Source organism: Notolepis coatsorum (assembly GCF_963971535.1).
Source record: "Notolepis coatsorum genome assembly, chromosome: 4".
Lineage (NCBI taxonomy): Eukaryota > Metazoa > Chordata > Actinopteri > Aulopiformes > Paralepididae > Notolepis > Notolepis coatsorum.
This window is the reverse complement of record NC_140168.1, coordinates 9,051,318-9,067,470: the sequence shown is the minus strand read 5'-3', so window position 1 is coordinate 9,067,470 and position 16,153 is coordinate 9,051,318. Positions and strand designations below refer to the sequence as shown.

At 52.3% G+C, this 16,153-nt stretch overlaps 1 protein-coding gene across 1 annotated transcript in view; it reads left to right on the top strand.

The window, feature by feature from the left end:
- The window catches only part of LOC311227652 (potassium/sodium hyperpolarization-activated cyclic nucleotide-gated channel 1-like), a gene marked incomplete at both ends in the record, with an annotated part of 207,558 nt that overhangs the window by 37,936 nt on the left and 153,469 nt on the right, over positions 1-16,153 (top strand).

Sequence of the window (16,153 nt, the reverse complement as noted above, 5' to 3'; positions counted from 1 at the left end):
CTCGTTAATGTACAAGATGAACAGTTTTGGACCCAACACTGACCCCTGGGGGACACCACAAGCAATGTCCAAACATTCAGATTTATAATCTCTCTTTATAATTTATAGTCTCTCTCTGGTCTGCATCCCCTTAACAATTGTATGTATTGAGCTGTACTGTATTGTACCCATTCTGCAATCTGTTAATACAGTTTTCAATCAATCAATCATACCAGGCAAACTACAAAAAAATAAAAAGCTACAAAATTACAGTAATCCTGCTACTGATGCGTTTTTAACACATCAACAAACAGCTATCCATCGAGAGAGAAAGTATAGTTGAGGACTTTTTTTTAAGTATTGAAAATTAATTATATTCCCTGTCTGACAGGGTACCACACAATATATTATACTTTATTGTTCAGTTATTCTGTCAGTTTCATGATGGCTTTGTTTGAAAATGTTAAATGCAGGAAAACACAACCAGAAAATTGTCATTTTGATAACTTTAATATTTCAATTTGGAAGGCGAACAAAGAAAGAACAGTTCTGCAACAGTGCAGTTTGTGACGTGCTGTTGTGACTTTTGGGTATTGCTGGTTGTTGTGAAGGGCCAGATTAAACTGAATATATATATGTATCGTTTGATATACCTTGTATATTATTTATATATATACACGGAATATCCCTTTACCTGCATACAGACCAGAGTAATATTCGCTCTCCTATTGGACAGCGCCCCAGGCGCCAACGCGCAAGCCCCCAACGGCAAGTTCAAAGACAACTCCGGGCATGTCAGAACATGCCCAGAGTCTGCGTAGTAATACGAGACAAGAACTGAGGTTGGGACTAGATATTCACTTAAGTATAAATACGGCGCAGGTGTAAACAGCAGTAATTCAGTAACTAGTTCAAACCCTTCACCACGAGTCAACGTGCAGTGAAGTGAGCAACCTTGCATCTAAATAGAGCATTGAGAACCGCGTGCGAATAGAATGTTAAAGTGTCAGAGTTTAATGCAGTAACGTTGAGTTCGACTTAATCTAATGTGAAGTAATAGTCGATCATTTATTGTATATCGTGCGGCCACAGTTCTTCCGTGTGTAGCATTACCCATCGGTTCGTTGTGTCTTTAGCTAGTGCACTTATCCAGGCTGTGTGGCCTAAATACGTTGCCCACACCCGAGGAGTCCTAGGCGAGAACCGTTGGACATGTACCCAGGAGAATTGGCACCGGCGATTGCAGAACCATTCCTGGTTGGATTATATTGCTTTGGGACCGTGACTACCGGAGAAGAGCACCGTTGATTTCCACTGTCGTTTGGGATTTAACCTCGTGAGGATTACCACTCGGGCCTGCCTCGTGGAAGGGGCTGGCTAGCTGTTGTCAATGCTGTCGAGCATCTTGGATTACAACTATTGCTTTTGTCTGCTGATCAAGGGAGTACAAGCACCGACTCCTGTACCTGGAGCCTCTTTATTCCTCGTTGACTCAGACGGAGTACCCGAACATTCCTCTACCCATTGTCTCCAGTTGGTACCGTTGTTGCCCTATATAATTGCTACTATACAACAGGTGGCGTCAGCTTAGACCCATCATAGTATTCCTACTATCCTTAGTGACTTATGCTCTTGACTGACTTTACGTATATTCTTTGCCATACAAGCGCGACCCTAATTCTCAATCTGTAACCTAACGTTGCCTAATAATAATAAATTACCCTCCAATAGTATTTCTGTGTCAATGCCGTGTTCTTGTGAGTGTTCACCATCAATATTTGATGTACTGTTTGGCCAGTAATTAAAGTACATAACTAGCAGTGGTTTAATATATCACAATCTTTAATACAGTCAGGGTTTTGTAACCCCTCAGTTACAATTGGTCCTTCGAGCCGGATGGTATCAGTGTAATATTTAATATAATATTAATATTAACCATGGCCAGCGGTGAACACTCCCCAAGCGGCTCTCCCAAGCTAGAACGCCCGCAGCGCAAACGTCAGCCACCTCCCTATCTGGAGGAATTCGCTGTCGTTCTACCCCCTAGCTTATCTAAACAGACGTTAAATACGGATAAAGCGGATAGTCAAAGCATGTCAAATCCTATCGACTTGGCGACCCTGCCAGTAGAGACCCCAGTGGGTTCAAACGAAACTGACTCAGCTCACGGGGGGGACCAGGTGGGACATGACATGACTATACCTCCAGACAGCGTCACCGGGATGGACCCCGGAGCGCTCCAGGATAAAGAAAGCGCTCCAGGGATAGAACCCGACACACAACCAAGAGAAGAGAAACGCGCCCAGGAGATGGACCTCGGGGCGCGCCAGGAGAACAGATCTCCAACGAGCCCTGTCAGCACCCGATCACCTCCGTCAGTGTCATCCCCCAGCGAGGCAGACCAGATACTGGCGCAAGCCTTGATCGCCACACTGACAGCCTCCACCGAACGCGATCGGCTTCAAGCAAAGACGCTTAGTGAGCGCGAACACTCCGCCACGGAAAGAGAGCGCCTCCACGCGCAACTCCAAGCGCAAGCCCTTAGTGAGCGCGAACACTCTGCCGTGGAACGAGAGCGCCTCCGGGCGCAACAATTAAGTGAGCGCGAACACTCTGCCATGGAACAAGAGCGTCTCCAGGCGCAACAAGCAAGCGAGCGCGAACACTCTGCAGCGGAAAGAGAGCGCCTCCAGGCGCAACAATTAAGCGAGCGCGAACACTCTGCAACTGAACGAGAGCGCTTCCAGGCGCAGCAAAGGAGTGAGGACGACCGCATAAGACTGGAGGAGAGGCGCCTTCAGACGGAAGAGAACATTGAACGAGACCGCGCCAATGCACAGCGCGACGCCGCCAATGCCCAGCGCGAAGCAGAGCGCGACCGGCTGCAGGCGCAGATGATAGAACAATTGATTGCCAGGGCGACACCCCCTCTCTCCACACGGAGCTCCCAGAGATCATCACGACAAGGGTCTAGGGCACCTTCCCCTACCCGACAAAGCGACCCGGGAACCTGTCTACGTCTCCGACCCCCCTCCCCGACCGGTCCATACGAGACCCAGCCACCGGAAAGAATCGGCCTACGTCGCCGAGAGACTGACTAGAAGACTCCAGGACCTAGAAGAGGAAGAGGAAGAGGAGGAATGTCAAGCCCACCAGCAGCAACGTACTCTGGACCAGGAGGCCCAGTACAGCCCCGACTTCAGCCTCGAGTCACTGCACTACAAACCCCCGACCCAACTCACGGTACAGTCAGCACCGAGGAACAGCACTTGGGGACCCGGCCTCTGGTACCCACCAAGTACTAACCCACGACAACACGTACGGGGAGACTCGCCCAGGAGGCCTCTTCCCCTACGCTCACCAATGTGCCAGCCATCCATGGCATCGTACCTTGGCACACCGACGTTCCCAGACTTTACGCGCGAGGACAGAGCACAGTACACGGAATTACGCATGTGCTTGGAGACTATGATGTCCGACGTCCCCGACGAGTCGTACAAATATGCCATCCTCCTCAAGCATCTCAAGGTGCCCAGAGCGCATAACATAGCGCTGGCATATTCCAACTCAAGCACCCCATACTCCGCGGCTCTAGTGGCCCTCGACCAGCGTTATTGTTATGGTTTGTAACCGACCCCAATCGCACAACACAAGACAGGTATGATGGTTTGCCAAGAAACAGATATTTATTGAACAACAGGGAAAAACAGGGAAAAGGGCACTGTCCCTTTAAGGGAGAATCACAAATACAGGAATATAATATGAGGGGAAGGAAAGGTGCCTTTAAGAGGCGGGCAGGAAAAGGGAACACTAAGGGAAAGTAAGGGAACGCCTAAGGGAAGGTTAAGGGAACGCCTTGGGACAGAGGAACTAGAGACTAGGTAAACCAGGGACAAGGAGAACTAGGGAGAGAGGACTAGGGACTAGGAGAGCTAGAGAACAGGAGAAACGGGGACTAGGGGAACTAGGGACAAGGAACTAGGTGGAACTAGAAAGGGGAGAACTAGGGAACAGGAACTAGGTGGAACTAGAAGGGGAGAACTTGGGACCAGGAACTAGGTGGAACTAGAAAGGGGAGAACTAGGGAACAGGAACTAGGTGGAACTAGAAAGGGGAGAACTAGGGAACAGGAACTAGGTGGAACTAGAAAGGGGAGAACTAGGGAACAGAGGGGACTGAGGCCCGCGGAGGCGGGCTGGGGTACAGGGAGGAACTGGGGACTGGTGGGAAAACATCTGGGCCGCTCTGCAGGACAGAGGAGAGAGTTAATGCACAAAAGGGAAAAAACAGAGCAGGTGCAGAACAGTCCAAATAACAAAGTGAACAAAGTAATAATATCTTCGTGTGACAAACACACAGGGGGAGATGTAAAGTCCAAAAATACTATTCTAAGTGAGAACCAAAAACAAAGGCATTACGCTGGGAGATGAAATGTCCAAACTAACTAACAGAGGCAATACGCTGGGAGATGAAATGTCCAAACTAACTAACAGAGGCAATACGCTGGGAGATGAAATGTCCAAACTAACTAACAGAGGCAATACGCTGGGAGAGTGACATCACAATCAAAACTCACCCAGGCGTATGCGTAAAGGTAAAGGGGCAGCAGCGGGAACGGGGGCAAGGGCACTACGCTGAGTGAGTGACATCACAATCAAAACTCACCCAGGCGTATGCGTAAAGGTACGGGGACAGCAGCGGGAACGGGGGCAAGGGCACTACGCTGGGTGAGTGACATCACAATCAAAACTCACCCAGGCGCATGCGTAATGGTACAGGGACAGCAACGGGAACGAAGGCATCGCCACCGGGGCGGCTGGCTGTCCGAGCCGAGGGAGAGAGTGCTGGAACAGTGGCGGTGACGAGGGCATCGTCCACCGGGTAGCCGCTGTCGGAGCCGAGGAACAGAGTGCTGGAACAGTGGCGGTGACGAGGGCATCGTCCACCGGGTAGCCGCTGTCGGAGCCGAGGAACAGAGTGCGCGCCACACCTTGGTGTGCGCGTCGGAACAGGGAGCTGGAACAGTGGCGGTGGCGAGGATGTCGTCCACCGGGTAGCCACTGTCGGAGCCGAGGAACAGAGTGCGCGCCACACCTTGGTGTGCGCGTCGGAACAGGGAGCTGGAACAGTGGCGGTGGCGAGGATGTCGTCCACCGGGTAGCCACTGTCGGAGCCGAGGAACAGAGTGCGCGCCACACCTTGGTGTGCGCGTCGGAACAGGGAGCTGGAACAGTGGCGGTGGCGAGGATGTCGTCCACCGGGTAGCCACTGTCGGAGCCGAGGAACAGAGTGGCGCGCCACACCTTGGTGTGCGCGTCGGAACAGAGAGACGCATCGGGGTGCGTCTGCCAGGAGGAGTGTGCCAAGCACGAAGGTCTGGAAGATGCGCGTCTGTGCGCCGGTACGGAGGAGCGTGCCAAGCTCGAAGGTCTGGAAGATGCGCGTCAGTGCGCTGGTACGGAGGAGCGTGCCAAGCTCGAAGGTCTGGAAGATGCGCGTTGCGCGCTGGTCTGGAGAGCGTGCCAAGCTCGAGCGTCCTTGGAAGATGCGCGTTGCGCGCTGGTACGGAGGAGCGTGCCAAGCTCGAAGGTCTGGAAGATGCGCGTTGCGCGCTGGTCTGGAGAGCGTGCCAAGCTCGAGCGTCCTTGGAAGATGCGCGTTGCGCGCTGGTACGGAGGAGCGTGCCAAGCTCGAAGGTCTGGAAGATGCGCGTTGCGCGCTGGTCTGGAGAGCGTGCCAAGCTCGAGCGTCCTTGGAAGATGCGCGTTGCGCGCTGTGGACTGGAGAGCGTCTGCGCTGGTCTGGATGTGCGTCAGGACGACAGCTGCGCGGGGGGTCTGAAGTGGATGACTGGGATGCCTCCCGTGGAAGTCTAGGGAGCGCAGACCAGTCCCACTCTCAGGCAACGGCGACAGCAGGCGAAGGCTGGAGCAAACATCTCGACGCCGGAGAATGGAACAGCATAGGCAGACAGAGGATCTCCCGAAAGAGTCTAGATGTTTAGAGAATATGACTCGGCAAGTATACAACACGACCCCACGCCAAAACGAGGGGAAGCGCCCTGGTATTTAAAGCCCACAGGGGGACTAATTAGCCTGCCACCACAGGTGCGAGAGATAATAGAATATCAAACAGGTGTGGCCACTAAGGGTAAGGAACGAGAGGGTGGGGGCTAGAGAGAGTGAGTAGGGAATTCCTAACAGTAGGCTTAAAGAAGACAGAGAATAGGGAATTCCTAACAGTAGGCTTAAAGAAGACAGAGAATAGGGAATTCCTAACAGTAGGCTTAAAGAAGACAGAGAAAAGGTAGTGAGCAGCGGGCAAAACCTCACAGTATCCCCCCCTCCAACGGGAGCCACCCGGCGACCCAAAACAAATACAGACAGAGTGGCAGGGGGCAAAACAAGACAAAAACAAAGGCACTGGCCAAGCCAGTAGGGGAAGCCACCACAAGAGTGGGGCTAGCAAACGAAACAGGGTCGCCGAGGGGTAACTAGGGTAGCAGAGGGGCAACTGGGGGAACTGGTCTAGAGGAACTGGGTCTAGAGAACTAGTCTAGCGAACTGGGCAAGAGAACTGGTCTAGAGGAACCGAGGGGCGAGCAGGGTAGCTAAGGGGTAACCATGGAAGCACCGGGAAAGGGCTAGCAGAGGGAAGGTTAGCTGCCAGGGCACTGATAGCTACAGGGCCTATGCTAGCTGTACTGCTACATCAACATAGAGGCTGCGCAAGCTGCCGGAGCCAGGCTAGCAGAGGGAAAGGGTAGCTGCCAGGGCACTGATAGCTACAGGGCCTATGCTAGCTGTACTGCTACATCAACATAGAGGCTGCGCTAGCTGCCGGAGCTAGGCTGGCAGACAGGGCTGGACCAGCATGAGAGCACAAGCTAGCTGGAAGGACAGTCCTAGCTGTGTGAGATAAACTGACCTTGCTAGCTGAAAGGGCAGTCCTAGCAGTGGGAAAAACTACACAAAAAAGTGGAGGCCATGCAGAGGGACCGGGTTAGCTGCTTGGGCCTGGCTAGCTACAGGGCCTATGCCAGCTGCAAGGCTGCATTTAACATAGAGGCTGTGCTAACAGCCGGGGCCAAGCTAGCAGACCGGGGCCGTGCAGAGGGACTGGGTTAGCCGCCAGGGCATGGCTAGCTACAGGGGGGTCAAACAGGGCAAAAAAACGGGAAGCAACCAGGGGAGCTAACCGGGGAGACTAACAAGCTAAACAGGGGAGTAACAGGCTAACAAGGGAGCTAAACAGGACTAACAAGGAAGCTAAACTGGGCTAACAGGGAAGCTAGAGGGGAGACTAACAAGGCTAACAGGGGAGCTAGAGGGAACAAGAAAAAAAAAGGCAAACTCAACATACACCGTCTGTGCTGGCTGGGGTCGTCGATTTGGTGGGGTCGTACTGTTATGGTTTGTAACCGACCCCAATCGCACAACACAAGACAGGTATGATGGTTTGCCAAGAAACAGATATTTATTGAACAACAGGGAAAAACAGGGAAAAGGGCACTGTCCCTTTAAGGGAGAATCACAAATACAGGAATATAATATGAGGGGAAGGAAAGGTGCCTTTAAGAGGCGGGCAGGAAAAGGGAACACTAAGGGAAAGTAAGGGAACGCCTAAGGGAAGGTTAAGGGAACGCCTTGGGACAGAGGAACTAGAGACTAGGTAAACCAGGGACAAGGAGAACTAGGGAGAGAGGACTAGGGACTAGGAGAGCTAGAGAACAGGAGAAACGGGGACTAGGGGAACTAGGGACAAGGAACTAGGTGGAACTAGAAAGGGGAGAACTAGGGAACAGGAACTAGGTGGAACTAGAAGGGGAGAACTTGGGACCAGGAACTAGGTGGAACTAGAAAGGGGAGAACTAGGGAACAGGAACTAGGTGGAACTAGAAAGGGGAGAACTAGGGAACAGGAACTAGGTGGAACTAGAAAGGGGAGAACTAGGGAACAGAGGGGACTGAGGCCCGCGGAGGCGGGCTGGGGTACAGGGAGGAACTGGGGACTGGTGGGAAAACATCTGGGCCGCTCTGCAGGACAGAGGAGAGAGTTAATGCACAAAAGGGAAAAAACAGAGCAGGTGCAGAACAGTCCAAATAACAAAGTGAACAAAGTAATAATATCTTCGTGTGACAAACACACAGGGGGAGATGTAAAGTCCAAAAATACTATTCTAAGTGAGAACCAAAAACAAAGGCATTACGCTGGGAGATGAAATGTCCAAACTAACTAACAGAGGCAATACGCTGGGAGATGAAATGTCCAAACTAACTAACAGAGGCAATACGCTGGGAGATGAAATGTCCAAACTAACTAACAGAGGCAATACGCTGGGAGAGTGACATCACAATCAAAACTCACCCAGGCGTATGCATAAAGGTAAAGGGGCAGCAGCGGGAACGGGGGCAAGGGCACTACGCTGAGTGAGTGACATCACAATCAAAACTCACCCAGGCGTATGCGTAAAGGTACGGGGACAGCAGCGGGAACGGGGGCAAGGGCACTACGCTGGGTGAGTGACATCACAATCAAAACTCACCCAGGCGCATGCGTAATGGTACAGGGACAGCAACGGGAACGAAGGCATCGCCACCGGGGCGGCTGGCTGTCCGAGCCGAGGGAGAGAGTGCTGGAACAGTGGCGGTGACGAGGGCATCGTCCACCGGGTAGCCGCTGTCGGAGCCGAGGAACAGAGTGCTGGAACAGTGGCGGTGACGAGGGCATCGTCCACCGGGTAGCCGCTGTCGGAGCCGAGGAACAGAGTGCGCGCCACACCTTGGTGTGCGCGTCGGAACAGGGAGCTGGAACAGTGGCGGTGGCGAGGATGTCGTCCACCGGGTAGCCACTGTCGGAGCCGAGGAACAGAGTGCGCGCCACACCTTGGTGTGCGCGTCGGAACAGGGAGCTGGAACAGTGGCGGTGGCGAGGATGTCGTCCACCGGGTAGCCACTGTCGGAGCCGAGGAACAGAGTGCGCGCCACACCTTGGTGTGCGCGTCGGAACAGGGAGCTGGAACAGTGGCGGTGGCGAGGATGTCGTCCACCGGGTAGCCACTGTCGGAGCCGAGGAACAGAGTGGCGCGCCACACCTTGGTGTGCGCGTCGGAACAGAGAGACGCATCGGGGTGCGTCTGCCAGGAGGAGTGTGCCAAGCACGAAGGTCTGGAAGATGCGCGTCTGTGCGCCGGTACGGAGGAGCGTGCCAAGCTCGAAGGTCTGGAAGATGCGCGTCAGTGCGCTGGTACGGAGGAGCGTGCCAAGCTCGAAGGTCTGGAAGATGCGCGTTGCGCGCTGGTCTGGAGAGCGTGCCAAGCTCGAGCGTCCTTGGAAGATGCGCGTTGCGCGCTGGTACGGAGGAGCGTGCCAAGCTCGAAGGTCTGGAAGATGCGCGTTGCGCGCTGGTCTGGAGAGCGTGCCAAGCTCGAGCGTCCTTGGAAGATGCGCGTTGCGCGCTGGTACGGAGGAGCGTGCCAAGCTCGAAGGTCTGGAAGATGCGCGTTGCGCGCTGGTCTGGAGAGCGTGCCAAGCTCGAGCGTCCTTGGAAGATGCGCGTTGCGCGCTGTGGACTGGAGAGCGTCTGCGCTGGTCTGGATGTGCGTCAGGACGACAGCTGCGCGGGGGGTCTGAAGTGGATGACTGGGATGCCTCCCGTGGAAGTCTAGGGAGCGCAGACCAGTCCCACTCTCAGGCAACGGCGACAGCAGGCGAAGGCTGGAGCAAACATCTCGACGCCGGAGAATGGAACAGCATAGGCAGACAGAGGATCTCCCGAAAGAGTCTAGATGTTTAGAGAATATGACTCGGCAAGTATACAACACGACCCCACGCCAAAACGAGGGGAAGCGCCCTGGTATTTAAAGCCCACAGGGGGACTAATTAGCCTGCCACCACAGGTGCGAGAGATAATAGAATATCAAACAGGTGTGGCCACTAAGGGTAAGGAACGAGAGGGTGGGGGCTAGAGAGAGTGAGTAGGGAATTCCTAACAGTAGGCTTAAAGAAGACAGAGAATAGGGAATTCCTAACAGTAGGCTTAAAGAAGACAGAGAATAGGGAATTCCTAACAGTAGGCTTAAAGAAGACAGAGAAAAGGTAGTGAGCAGCGGGCAAAACCTCACAGTTATGGACGCATATGGGACTACGTGATCCAAGAAATAAGGGATATCGACCGCCTCCCCCCAGCCAAAGACAATAGAGCACTGGATGACCTCTCTATCAAGGTACAATCCCTAGTAGGGATGCTGGGGTCCCAAAAGGAGAAAGGGAGATATGAACTATATGCAAATTCTAATGTGGAGCGAATACTGGAGAAGCTCCCTCCAGTCCGCCAAGAGCGTTTTCGGCGGCAGAGAGACCACCGTGATCCCACGGCCCCGAGCCATCCCTCCTAGACCTGGCCGCCTTCCTCGCAAGGGAAGTTAGCAGCCTACGACTGGACACGTTCGTGTGGAGTGGATCTAGCCCAAGAGATGGACCTCAGAGATCTAACGATAACCGCCGGTCAGTGACCGTTATGCACCAGGCCGAGTCAGTGCCGCAGCACAAGAACCACAGCACCCCCCCGACCAAGGGGAAGTGGAAGATTGTATGCCAGTACTGTGAAAAGGAACATTGGCTGTCTCAATGTGACACTTTCAAGAAGATGACCGCTGACGAGGTGAGTCACTGGATCAAAGCCAACCGCCGCTGCGCGCGCAGCCATATGGCAGCTGAGTGCCGTTTAAAGAAGAAATGCAGCAAGTGCGACGGCGCCCACTTGGAGGTCCTACACGACAGCAACAAGAAGAAACCCGTACCCCCAAGCAGCTCGAGAGTGAACGTCATGTATATAGACCCTGCGAAGAGCGGGAGCTCCCGAGTGCTCTTGAAGGTGGTCCGAGTGATATTAAGCTACGAGGACAAGGTCATGGACACTTACGCCGTCCTAGACGATGGGTCAGAAAAGACTCTCCTCCTCGCGAAGAAACAATGACAATCCGTACCATTAGAAGAGACCTGAAGACCATAAAGGGTGAAAATGTCTCCTTCACGATAGCAGCGGTCGGGCAGCCCGAGAAGCAGTATAGCATTACTAACGCCTTCACCAGCCACGACATAGGCCTGTCACAGTACACCTACCCCATCCCAAAGCTGATGGAAAAATACGTGCACCTACGTCAACTACCTATACCGCTCATCGACGACGCCACCCCGACCCTGCTCATAGGATCCGACCATGCACACCTCATCGTCCCAACGGACCGGGTCCACATCGGGCCCAGAGGCTGTCCAGCAGCGGTCGAGACCCGCCTGGGTTGGACACTACAAGGCCCCCTCTCCGGGTCTTCCAACCGACCGACAGCCACTCGCTGCCTCCACTCAAGGATAAACAATGAAGACACCACCCTCTTACAGCACGTCGAGAGGCTATGGACATTAGACGTGATGCCCTTTAAGAATGAAAAGAAACTCGTTCGTTCAAAGGAAGACACTTATGCCATAACCCTCCTCGAGCAGAGGACAAAGAGAGTCGAGGTCAAGGGAGTGATGAGATACGCAACTCCACTCTTGAGGCGAGAGGGTATGCCCACCCTCCACGCCTCAAAAGAAGCGACAGAGCGATATCTACTGAACACCGAGCGGCGTCTAGCCAAAGACCCCACTCAAGCCACTGTGTACCGCGCTGAGATCGACAAGCTGATCACAGCGGGACACATAAAGAAAATTGACATTCAAGAGGCCGACCAGACGATCGAATCATGGTACGTGCCCCACCACAAGGTCCACCACAACGGCAAGGATCGCATCGTATTCAACTGCAGCTACCAGATCGGACTACAGAATCTGAATAAAGAACTCTTGCCCGGGGAGCTCCAGTAGCTCACCACGTACCTCGAGCGCTATTTCGGCGCCGGGGACAACCGTGCTCGTCACGGATCTGGGGTTTAGCGAGTTCGAATCCCGGACTGTAGCCGTGCCTTTCCCAGAGTGTCTTCCCCCCCATCTGTACCCCTTCAGCCTGTTTCTGTCGGTCATTCTTGACCAGAATAAATGCGATAAACGCTAAAAAGAGCCAGGGGAATGGCCAAAGTTTAAAAAAAAAAGAACTCTTGCCCGGCCCAACACTCGGCCCTTCTCTCCTCGGCGTGCTACTACGTTTCCGCCAAGACAAGGTGGCCATCAGCGGCGACATCAAAGGGATGTTCCTGCAGGTGCGACTAGTGGAGGAGGACAAGCCCTTGCTGCGGTTCCTATGGAGAGAGAGGATCAAAGATGAGCAACCATCCATCTACCAATGGGAGGTCCTCCCCTTCGGAACCACATGCAGCCCATGCTGTGCTACGTTCGCACAGCAAAAACATGTGACAGAAGACCCTGAAGCTGACGAGGAGGTCAGACAAAGTGTAGAGAGGAGTTTCTACGTGGACAACTGTCTGCAAAGCGTCTCGACGCCAGAAGAAGCCGAAGCCCTCCTACTCAAGCTCTGCGCCTCACTGATCAAAGGCGGCTTTGATCTCCGGCAGTGGGCCAGCAGTGACCCTCAAGTACTTCGCAGCCTCCCCCCAGAGACAAAGGCAGCAAGCAGCGAGACCTGGATGGCGACCATCCCAGGTGAAGCACAAGAAATGACATTGGGCCTAGTCTGGCGCTTCAAAACAGACTCGCTCCATTACAAATACACACCCCTGACCACGGAGCAGGGAAGGTCGACCCCTCTACCGACCACCAGACGGAGCGTATACAGAACACTCGCAAGGCAATACGACCCGCTGGGGTGTATCCTACCTTACACCACCCGGGCAAAAATGATTGTACGAGAGCTGTGGGACAAGGAACAGGGCTGGGACGACCCTAGGGCTGCACGATTTTGGGAAATAATCTAATTGCGATTATTCTGACAGATATTGCGATTGCGATTTGCGATGCGATTATAACATATTTAAAAAAAAAATTACAAGAAGAATGTTGCTGCTTTCTGTAGTCGGGTCCCAACTGCAAAATTACTGTATTACCCTGTATTATACACTTTTACTATCATGTAGACTATTCTGCTTTGTGTTTACATGTGATGTATTGTATACATGCACATTTATTATGTTCTTGTGTGATGTATCGCACATTTTATTGCTGTGTGATGTATTGCAAATGTTATTGCTGTCATCTTGGCCAGGTCTACCTTGCAAAGGAGATCTTGTATCTCAATGGGACTTCCTGGTTAAATAAAAAAAATAAAATAAAAATTGCAGGCTTGGCGATTTGATAATTGCATCATTCCAAATCGCGATTTCGATTAAAAAACGATTAATCGTGCAGCCCTAGACGACCCCATACCCGACCACCTCGCTTCCACCTGGAGAGAGTGGGAGAGAGAACTCAACTCGCTCCAAAATGTGAACATACGCCGAAGCTACTTCCCACCCACAGTGCGGCTGGAGACGTGCCAGATGGACCTGCACGTCTTCAGCGACGCCTCAGAAGTGGCCTACGGCTCGGTGGCTTACTTGCGGGCCCGAGAGGAGGGAGGAGAAATACACACAGCCTTCATCCTGGCTCGATCAAGGATAGCCCCCCGCAAGCAACAATCGATCCCGTGTCTAGAGCTCTGCGCAGCTCTGGTAGGCGCGCAACTCGCCACGTTAATCCAACGTGAACTCACCATCCCGGTGCAAAGAACAATCTTGTGGTCAGACTCCATGACCGTACTCACATGGATCCAGTCCGATTCTTGTAGATACAAGGTCTTCGTGGGAGTCAGAATCACAGAGATCCAAGACCTAACAGGATCAGCGTGCTGGAGGTACGTGGACACGAAACAGAACCCAGCAGATGTCATCACACGGGGGATGTCCCTAGATGACCTCACACGTCACAATATCTACAGTGACGGTCCTGAGTTCCTCAAGCTCCCGGAAGAAGAGTGGCCTAACCCCACCCCTCGGGAGGCTAGTCAAGAGGAGGCAGAGATCAAGAAATCTATGTTCTGTGGGTTGACGCACACCCCAGTCCCCACTGACCCTAACATAGACGACTGCCCCACCTTTGAGAGTGCGCAGTTAAAGACATTCCTGTGGCACCACCCTGAGGTTCCCCCCACTACCGACATTAACGCAGCTAACTACGAAGAGGCAGAACTCCTTCTGCTACAGCGAGCCCAAAGACACTCGTTCCCCGACGAGCTAGACTGCCTGCAGGGAACAAAGCCAGTCCCGTCAGACAGCAGACTGCTCCACTTGGCCCCCGAGCGCGATACCCATGGCCTCATCAGGGTGGGTGGTCGTCTGAGACGGGCCCCGGACTTAACGGATGACGTCAAGTTTCCTATAGTCCTCAACAGCCGACACAAAGTCACTGAGCTCATCATAAAGAAATACGACGAGGATGTGCACCACGCTGGGGCAGAGAGAGTCTTCGCTGAGATCCGACGTCGCTATTGGATACTGAATGGAAGAGAAGCAGTACGTCGCTTCCAGCGGACTCGACCAGACTGTCGCCAGTGGCGAGCACAGCTCAGTATACCCAGGATGGCCGACCTGCCTCACCGCCACACCCGACCCGTGGCGAGGCTGATAGAATTGCCGAGGCTCCCTGACTCCCTTGATGACGATCATGACCCACTGACTTTGTAGATTGCCCTACTCCCCACAACAGACATTGAGCAGTTGACAGGACTATTAATCTGTCTTCCTTTTAACTAATTAGGTGCGGACTAATTAGGAGGCGGCTGTTGTGAAGGGCCAGATTAAACTGAATATATATGTATCGTTTGATATACCTTGTATATTATTTATATATATACACGGAATATCCCTTTACCTGCTTACAGACCAGAGTAATATTCGCTCTCCTATTGGACAGCGCCCCAGGTGCCAACGCGCAAGCCCCCAACGGCAAGTTCAAAGACAACTCCGGGCATGTCAGAACATGCCCAGAGTTTGCGTAGTAATACGAGACAAGAACTGAGGTTGGGACTAGATATTCACTTAAGTATAAATACGGCGCAGGTGTAAACAGCAGTAATTACTAGTTCAAACCCTTCACCACGAGTCAACGTGCAGTGAAGTGAGCAACCTTGCATCTAAATAGAGCATTGAGAACCGCGTGCGAATAGAATGTTAAAGTGTCAGAGTTTAATGCAGTAACGTTGAGTTCGACTTAATCTAATGTGAAGTAATAGTCGATAATTTATTGTATATCGTGCGGCCACAGTTCTTCCGTGTGTAGCATTACCCATCGGTTCGTTGTGTCTTTAGCTAGTGCACTTATCCAGGCTGTGTGGCCTAAATACGTTGCCCACACCCGAGGAGTCCTAGGCGAGAACCGTTGGACATGTACCCAGGAGAATTGGCACCGGCGATTGCAGAACCATTCCTGGTTGGATTATATTGCTTTGGGACCGTGACTACCGGAGAAGAGCACCGTTGATTTCCACTGTCGTTTGGGATTTAACCTCGTGAGGATTACCACTCGGGCCTGCCTCGTGGAAGGGGCTGGCTAGCTGTCGTCAATGCTGTCGAGCATCTTGGATTACAACTATTGCTTTTGTCTGCTGATCAAGGGAGTACAAGCACCGACTCCTGTACCTGGAGCCTCTTTATTCCTCGTTGACTCAGACGGAGTACCCGAACATTCCTCTACCCATTGTCTCCAGTTGGTACCGTTGTTGCCCTATATAATTGCTACTATACAACAGGTGGCGTCAGCTTAGACCCATCATAGTATTCCTACTATCCTTAGTGACTTATGCTCTTGACTGACTTTACGTATATTCTTCGCCATACAAGCGCGACCCTAATTCTCAATCTGTAACCTAACGTTGCCTAATAATAATAAATTACCCTCCAATAGTATTTCTGTGTCAATGCCGTGTTCTTGTGAGTGTTCACCATCAATATTTGATGTACTGTTTGGCCAGTAATTAAAGTACATAACTAGCAGTGGTTTAATATATCACAATCTTTAATACAGTCAGGGTTTTGTAACCCCTCAGTTACACTGGTCTATAAGCAATAAAAAGGAAAAAGGACTTTATTTTTCCATTGAACAAAACATATTTTATTACAGTGCACAAACCAGTGTTGTGCTAGTTACTAGTTATATACATGTGTTTAGATGAGGATGGCACCATCCTCAGGATGAAAAAAAACCTGCACAAACTCATCTCTAAGGCACTGTATATTACAATTAGATTGA